The sequence below is a fragment of the Grammomys surdaster genome, unplaced genomic scaffold (assembly GCF_004785775.1).
Source record: "Grammomys surdaster isolate TR1022 unplaced genomic scaffold, NIH_TR_1.0 126176, whole genome shotgun sequence".
Lineage (NCBI taxonomy): Eukaryota > Metazoa > Chordata > Mammalia > Rodentia > Muridae > Grammomys > Grammomys surdaster.
In genome coordinates this window covers 6,262,430-6,270,576 of record NW_021620983.1, presented here as the reverse complement: position 1 = coordinate 6,270,576, position 8,147 = coordinate 6,262,430, and the positions used below count along the sequence as shown (strand labels likewise).

The 8,147-nt window shown below is 44.2% G+C and overlaps 1 long non-coding RNA gene across 1 annotated transcript; it reads right to left on the bottom strand.

The window, feature by feature from the left end:
- Positions 1-260: 260 nt before the first annotated feature.
- On the bottom strand, positions 261-4,376 carry LOC114612548. The gene is made up of 2 exons (XR_003710046.1): positions 4,178-4,376; positions 261-532 (listed from the first exon to the last, which is right to left on the bottom strand). It is a non-coding gene; the product is annotated as an uncharacterized LOC114612548 (long non-coding RNA).
- Positions 4,377-8,147: the final 3,771 nt, after the last annotated feature.

The following is an 8,147-nucleotide window of genomic DNA, read 5'->3' as shown; positions in this document are numbered from 1 at the left end:
GGATACAAAAGAATTCCATCGGGAGCTTGCTTTAAATGTGGCAAGGCTGTCCATTGGGTGAAAAATTGTCCTTCACCATCTCCAGGACCAGGACCCTGGGGAGTGAATTGCCCTGCTTTGCTTAGACAAGGTAGGCTGGTTACCAAGTTCCTACTCCACAGGAAAGTCTGTTGGACTTTGTGGGCCTGGCAGTGAAGAATGATACTATCCTGAGTCCTTTGCCCCCAATGAAATAAAAATAACCACGAAGGAACCTAGGGTGATTGTTCAGGTAGCCAGTAAGTGTCTGTCATTTTTATTAGACTCTGGAGCTTCTTGATCCATATTTTCTGCTTACTCTGATGAAATTTCTCCTTCTCAGATCTCTGATGGAGTTGACAACTAGGGTGATGGTAGCTCTATGAGTTTAAGAGACGCAACCAAGGCTTCTGCTGTCTTCTCAGTTCTCTTCATGTGTAAAAATGAGTCCTCAGGCCTCTTCTTCTTAGAGCTACCGGTAGGTCTAGACACGGTTTACCCTTTCCACCAGACTCTGAAAAGAGATAAACTTACAAACGTTTCCATCTAACTTGTTACTATTCCTCTATCTAAAGAACTTGCTTTACAGTGGCTGCCCTCAGTAATCACCCACCTGTGTCTCGTGGTAAATGACTGCATAGACAAAAGTGTAAAGTCTGTGTAAGGTATAAGATATGGGAACTTATGTGAGTTGTAAGGGTCTAAAATATGTTTTAAGATATATAAATGGGGCTGGAGAGATGGCTCAGTGGTTAAAAGTACTGACTGCTCTTCCAGAGGTTCTGAGTTCAATTCCCAGCAACCACCTGCTGACTCACAACCGTCTGTATTGGGATCCGATGCCCTCTTCTGGTGTGTCTGAAGACAGCTACAGTGTACTCATATACGTAAAGTAAATCTTTAAAAAAGATATATAAATGCAAGCTATAAAGGTCTAAGAATGTTTTAAGGTGTGTAAATGCAATTTGTAAAAAACGAGAACGTGATTTAAAGTGTATGTAAAAATGAAAATTGTTTCAGGTTTCTTTCCCTCTCTATGCAATTATATTAAGACTTCAAAGGTTCAGAATTTCAACATTAATCAATAGAGTTCTGGTGAGCTATTTAGTCTAGCTCTGGCAAGCCATGACTACACTCATCGTAGTCATGAGCTCAAGATTTTACATTTGTTTAGGTTGTCTTCTAAGAATAGACGTAAAAATGTTCTCACTGTGCTGCCCAATCTAGACACTCAGCCCTCTGGAAAGAGTGTTCATGTTTTAACCCAGAATCATTTTTAGTTCCCAATTTTCTACCATGACTCAAAGGTGTGAGTCTACTGCCTTTTCTACAATGTGGATTTCAGTACAGATTATAGCGGTAGGGCTAATGGATCTAAAACTTATCTCATTTTGTAAACTTGACATTTTTCTTGTAAGCTTCAGAAAATGAACTTGGATGCACCTCTCACAGGTCAAACAGAGTCCAGATAAGCACTCCTGTCAACCAACAGCCTTTCTCCTGTCTACAGCCTATTCCTGAGGGTAGGATCTCTCCCTCTTCCCTGGTCTTTTGACTCTCCTCACACAGTTGCCAGGACTATGGGCTGGAGAACTTCAAATGTACACCCAAGATAAAACTTTTCCCCTAAACACCTTAACTTTACTTTTTTCTAGCCACTATCCAGCTCCAGGTGTTTCCTCAAGACTTGTATCCAGGACAGCTTCAAAGCAGTAAGCCCCAGGTAGTCTAGCTTTACAGACGTTCCCTGCACTGCCCTAACCACAGATGGTCCTGAAGAGCCTGGATGGCAAGTGAAACAGCCTGCTTTTCCTGGGCGTGGCCAAGATCTCAGTTTTCTCGGATCCACAAAGATGTTGATGCCCCAAGATAGCAGGAAGCAGTCAAAAGGGCTTGCCTCACCTGCCCTTCCTGTTCCCTCGCCTTTTATGATAAATAAGAGGTAGAAATGTTGGTAAACCAAAGCCACCCACACTCTAGAACCAAGTGCTCCCCTAGCTTGTCTTCAGTGACTCAGCACCAAGTCAGCGCCAGCAGCCAAATGAGAAACATTTCCACTGTCACCACAAGTCACGTATAGCTCATACCTTCACAGCCTGTCTCCTTTTCTGTCCTCAGACAGTATATCCCCAGCAGTACACCATGAAAGCCACTGTCCCACAAAAGCCTTTAAAGCCACAGCAGGCTCCTCCTTCCTACCTCAGCCTATGGCAGCCATGATAAAATGTTTGTGGGGGGCTGTTCAAAATGGCGGCTTCTGTCAAAATAGTGGAACCACAACTCCTCAGCCTGCAGCTCCCCAGGAGCTGTCCATGGTGGCACACTGCCTTTCCTGCCTCAGCCTACAGCTTTCATAAAACACCACTGCAAGAGTTGTCCCCATAGGGGCTGTCCATAGTGGCAGCACCTCCTCTCCAGCCCTCCCTACACTCCAGCAGCCCCACAGAGATGGTGCCTCAGCAAAAGCCTGAGGCAGCCTGGAAAGACTTCCCACCGTAACACATAGGCCTGATGCAGGAAAAAGGGGGTGAAAAAACCCACCAATCTCTGAGCAGGAAAACCCACCAATCCCTGAGCTTCCCATAAAAACTCACCAATCCCAATCCCTAAGCAGTAAACCCCTCACTAATCCCTGAGCTCCCCTAAACTCAGGATTTGAAATCCCACAAATCTTCACTGGAAATCTCTGCCCTAAGAAGCTCTGCCCCCTCAGAAGTCCTATATGAGTACTGTCGCTTTGTCCAGTTCCCCACTGTCCACTCCCAGGAATAGAGAGCATCCAGCCCTGGATTCCTTCCTCTTTTCTTCTGGATTCTTCCCTTCAATAAGTCTCCTTTATGAGATTTACTGCTTGCAGTGACTCTCTCATTGGAAGAAGCTGAGAAGAAGTGGGAAAGAAGGGAAGAAGGGGTGAGGCTGAGGCTCCCGAGCTCATCAGCTCAGCTGGGGATAGCCTCCCCTGGGAGCTGCAACACCTCTGCTGAGGAGGGTTCCTCTCAGAGCTATGTGGTCCCTTGGCTCCATATCTCAGGGTGACCTTCCCTTGGGACACTGTCCCACCTCAGAGCTGTGTGGTTCTTGGGTGCCAGAGTCTTAGGATACCCTTCCATCTAAGTAGAAACACTTACATAGCCCCCCACCCCCAATAAATCTGTTGTGTCAGTTCTCTGGTGTGATCTTTGCCACATTCCTCGATTCCTCTATTGTGTCTGTTAGGACAGAGAGAGGAACTGTATATCTCACCCCATAGTTTCAGAAGTTTTCCCATCATCACAGGAAGGCGTGACAACTCATATCACTCAGCCAGGGCACAGGCAGAGAAGACACTATAACACCTGACTTCCTCTTTTGTAAACACAACTTTTATTCACCAGATGTAATTGTAGTCTTGGAGGTTTACTGCTGAGTAAGCTTACTCTTTCTAATTCTTTTGAACTCTGGCTGGCTGGTTCAACTCAGCTGTTCTGGTTTGAACTCTTCTCTAAGTTGACCAACTCAAATTGTCCTCCCTGAGCTTCTGACTGAGTTGTTCTGCTTGGCCGAAAACTAACTGGTAATTCATTCTAATCTTTTGGCTCCCTTTCATTCTCTGGCTTCAACTGCCTCTGCTGACCTGCAGTTCGTGAACTGCACAAACTGAAATGGAACTCAAGAACAAGATGAACATAACAGAGTTTTTCTCTCTCTGTGTCCTACTCTTCTAAGTTGCCTCTCTCTCCTGCGATGTTCTTGTGAGAGTTGAGTATATCTTTGACTCATTCTGTCAAATCTTTCTCTGATTCATCACATTGTCTGCCCCTCAATTAGATGTCACTTTCAAACATGGCTGCTTCCTTCTACAAACTAAATTTACCTTCATCATCTGGGATTAAAGCTGAGTCTATATTCTAGCCACAGACCTGGGAGGCATTTGGTTGTGATCCCTTTCCAGAGCAGTCACATTGCTGGTGACTGTTTTTACTCCATCCCAGGCCCCTCACCTAGCAGGTGGTACCGCATTTCAGATGGAGCTTGGCCTCCTCTTTAACCGTCTCTAGATATGTGCTTAGCAATTTCCTAGGCACAACTCAAATCACCAATCAGTACTAGCCATCACATTTACTTTCAAAATATCAGCATACCATTATAGATTCAGAACCCAGACTCTATTTCTTCTTACCTGCCTTTGACGTGGACTAAGAAACAGCATGTGTTAGCTGGCTCGCTGCAAGGTCTTCCTGATGGCTTGCCCGATCATTCCTTGGCTCGCTTGCTCTTGTTTTTCAGTGCAGCAATCAAAGCAATGGTTCCGAAAGGTCAGATCCTGTCACTTCTTGGCACACAACTTTCTCTTCTGCTTCCTGTTTTTGTTCATAACCTTTCCATCTCACTTAGGATGAAAGCCAAAACTCACATCATAGTATGTTAATTATACATTGCTATATAAAAAACAAGCTCCACAGAACACTGCTTTCAGACAGAATCTCTGTTATTTTTTCATAATTCCACGGATCAGAGAATCTGGGTTGAGCTCAGAATCATGTACTTTTCTTGCCTGGAGCTACACGTGTGCCTGATGTCCTGGTGGCTTCACTGAAGCTGCACTGTCTGATGGCTCACTTGTTTGGTGGTTAGGTCTGGAGTTGGCTGGGCCACATGGCCACACATATACAAATTAGCTTAGGTTTCCTGTGGCCTTCTTCAAAACAAAAACAGTAAAGTGGGCTAGGGAGATGACTCAGCCGTTAGAACACCGCAGGAACAGTGTCCAGCACCTGTTACAGGTAGCATATAATTGCTTGTAAGTTTCGGTAGTGACAGATGTAATGCCCTCCACAAAATGAGAGGTATGTGCACTTATTCACATTCACACACACACACACACACACACACACACACACACACACGTGCACGCATGCTCATAAGTAAAAAAGAAAATGTTTGTTTTAAATGGCAAAGCTGTTTAAACCACAGGCCAAGCCAAGAGTCAATGTGGGACAGTCCCCCATACGAGTGTGGATTAGTGGTGTCCCAAGAATAGAGCCTTCTCTGTCCTGGCAGCATGCACTCAGAGGGTATATCGTCTCTGAAGATTTTGAGACAATACTAAAAACTCTTAAGAGATGATAAGATTTTTTTCATTGGCACCATGATGATAAATTCTAAATACTTCTGAATAATGACACTGACAGCATACTACTTCCAAACATTCACACACACACACATATGTGTGTGTGTGTGTGTGTAAACTTGTATAAACTTGTTGGCTCAAATTCTAACAACTGCTATAGGTGCAGGTACATTTTAATAGTATCACATCTAGAAAAAGTATGTGTGTCTGTGTGCGTGTGTGTGTGTGTGTGTGTTTTCTTGGGAGGCAGAGGAAGCAGACTTCTTGGAGCTAGAATTACAGAGATTTGTGTGCCTCTGATATGTGATGAGTTCAATCTCTGATTCAAAAGAAGAAAAAATAAAGGCTTATTTCTTGCTTTGTGTATAAGAACAGGTTGAGGAAATTAAACATGACATTAGTAAGTATTATTTAGTAGCTGTCTAAATGACTCTCATTGCAGACATTTCCTTTCAGCAATATTCACAGTTATTGAGCAATTAGTTACAGCACAGCACACAGAAGATCAAAGTTCAATCGGTTGTGTGGCTATTAACATCATTGAGTAAATAACCATGCGTTATGCCTTTTCTATGGAGACATATTTACCTTTTATTTTCTCTTATATCCTGCTAGCACGATTGCATAGAGATTCAAAACAAGGCCATTTTCCATGGTTTCTTTTCGGCCATTAGAGTGACTGATTTTTTTCCTCATGGTTACTACTGAAAACCATTTGTCACCTGAAAGAGAGAGGCACAAAACAAAGAACAGAGCCCAACACAGTGTACACCTATCGTCCCTGCTACCTAAGAGCAATCACTGGAGCCCAGGAGTTCAAAACCAAACTACGGAAACAGAGAGCCCAGTCACAGAAATGAGAAATGATCTTAAACCTGCCTGGGAGACTTAAGACAAGGTCTGGAGGTGGAAACGGCAGTTAGAAGACGTCAAAGTCCATGGAAAGATCAAAAAGAGAGAAATGATGTCACAGAGTGGTCCTCTGATCTCCACATGAGTGTCCACATATACACACGATGATGATGATGATGATGATGATGATGATATAATTTTTAAAGGGGGGGTTAAAAAAATAAAAATGGTGACTTTTATGTCAACTATACTTTACTCCAATTTTTTAAAAAAAAATAATGTTTGGGGTCTAGCAAGGTGGCTCAGCACTTAAGAACACTAGTTCTTCTTCCAAAGGACCTGAGACCATCAATTCTCAGTACCCCATGGAGGCTCACAACCATCTGTAACTCCCGTTCCGGGGAGTCAGATGCCCTCTTCTAGCCTCTGTGGGTAGCAGGCACACAAGTGGTGCGCAGACATACGTACAGGCAAGATGCCCATACACATCTAAAAAACAAACCAATAAACTTCTTGGTCTACTTTATCTTTTCTATTCGTCCTCGTTTGTTCGTTGTTTGTGGAGATGTTACGAACAAGCCAAGAGTGTTCCATTTACTTCACAAGCACTGTACCACTGAGTTAGAATCCCTAACTCCTACCGTCTGTATTTGTTAACAATAAAGTTATATACCAGAGAGCACTTTGAACCTGTAATCCCAGCACGTAGGTGCTTATGCAGGAGGAGACTCCTAAACTGAAACTGGCTTGCTCCATACGGTGAGACTTACTGTTCATGCATTCATTCATTCATGCATGCATTCATGCATTCATTCATTCATTCATTCAATTATTTTACCCAGAAAGAAGCATGATCTTCATGAAGCCAGAACCAGAAGGCACGCGAAGAAAGAAAAGCAGGACATCAGAATTACTGTCTACAACAAAACCAGTAAAGGACAAAGTTGATACTAAAAGGAAACATTTTGAGTCGTAGAAAGGGCAGATTTAGGGCAGTGTCAGAGGAAGACAAAAGAAAATATGAAATAAAGAGAGTAGAGACGATAAAGACTCAGACAGCGAGGAACGTTCCGATATGAAGCTAGGAGAAACTCCGGAGATGCTAATGAGAGCGACTGGTGCAGGAAGAGGAGCAGAGCCTCCGACCCGGACCCTGAACCAACAATATGGATAACCAAGAAGAAAGTTGTCGTCTATGAATTCCTTTTTACCGAGGGAATAATGACAGCCCAAAAGGTTGCCCACATGGCCAGTCACGAAGAGCTGGCAGACAGTGTGCCCAACCTTCGTGTCAGGAAGGTCTTGCAGCCTTTCAGGTCTCGAGGCCTCCTGAAAGGAGCTTGTGTGGAGGCAGTTTTATCTTACCAGTGAAGGCACCCCGTGTCTCCATGGTTACTTCCAAACGTCCTGTTCCTGCCAGCTCATTGTGTCCTGACCTACGCCTCGTCCATTTGCAAGATGCAAATATTGATCAGGCGTCTAGTCCAGGAGACCAGAGAGGCACACGAGAGTGGGCGGCGGCTGTGGAAAGCAAGGCTGTACAGTCCCGCCGCAGCGTGCATTCAGAAGTCTGAGAATTCATGCTCCTCTTGTTTCGTGTACCACGTAACTCAAGTATACAGCTGCCTGTACTCTCTTTGGTAATAAATTTCCATTCCGTAATAAGCAGAAATGTCCCGCGTTAGTGTGCTGCAAAAGAGTGGGTGGCTAGCGGAGCTGCACTCTATCTCTCCCGGCTCTGGAGGCTACACGCTCAAAACGTTAGTGGTCTTGGTTCCTTCTGAAGTGTGTGAGAGACGGTCCATCCGTCCGTCCCTCGTCTCTGGATTGGATATATGGCAGTTGTTGACGTCCCTCTCTTAGTTTATGGAAGCATCACCCCAACCTCTGTCTTCGTCCTCATAGGACATTCTCTTCACATGCCTTCTTCATGAGGATACCAGATAAAGCGGATGGTGTGACCAACCCTTCTTGTAGTAACACTCCATCTTAACCAACAAAGGCTGCAGAGACCCCATTCCCAAACGAGGGCAGCTTCTGGGGAACTGGGAGTTAATCTCAACATTTGTGAGTTTGGGGAGAACACAAGTCAAACCATGACATGGATGGTTAATAAGTCTTAGGCTTTAGTCAGGGGGTTTAGAGAAAAAAAAAAAAACACACATGT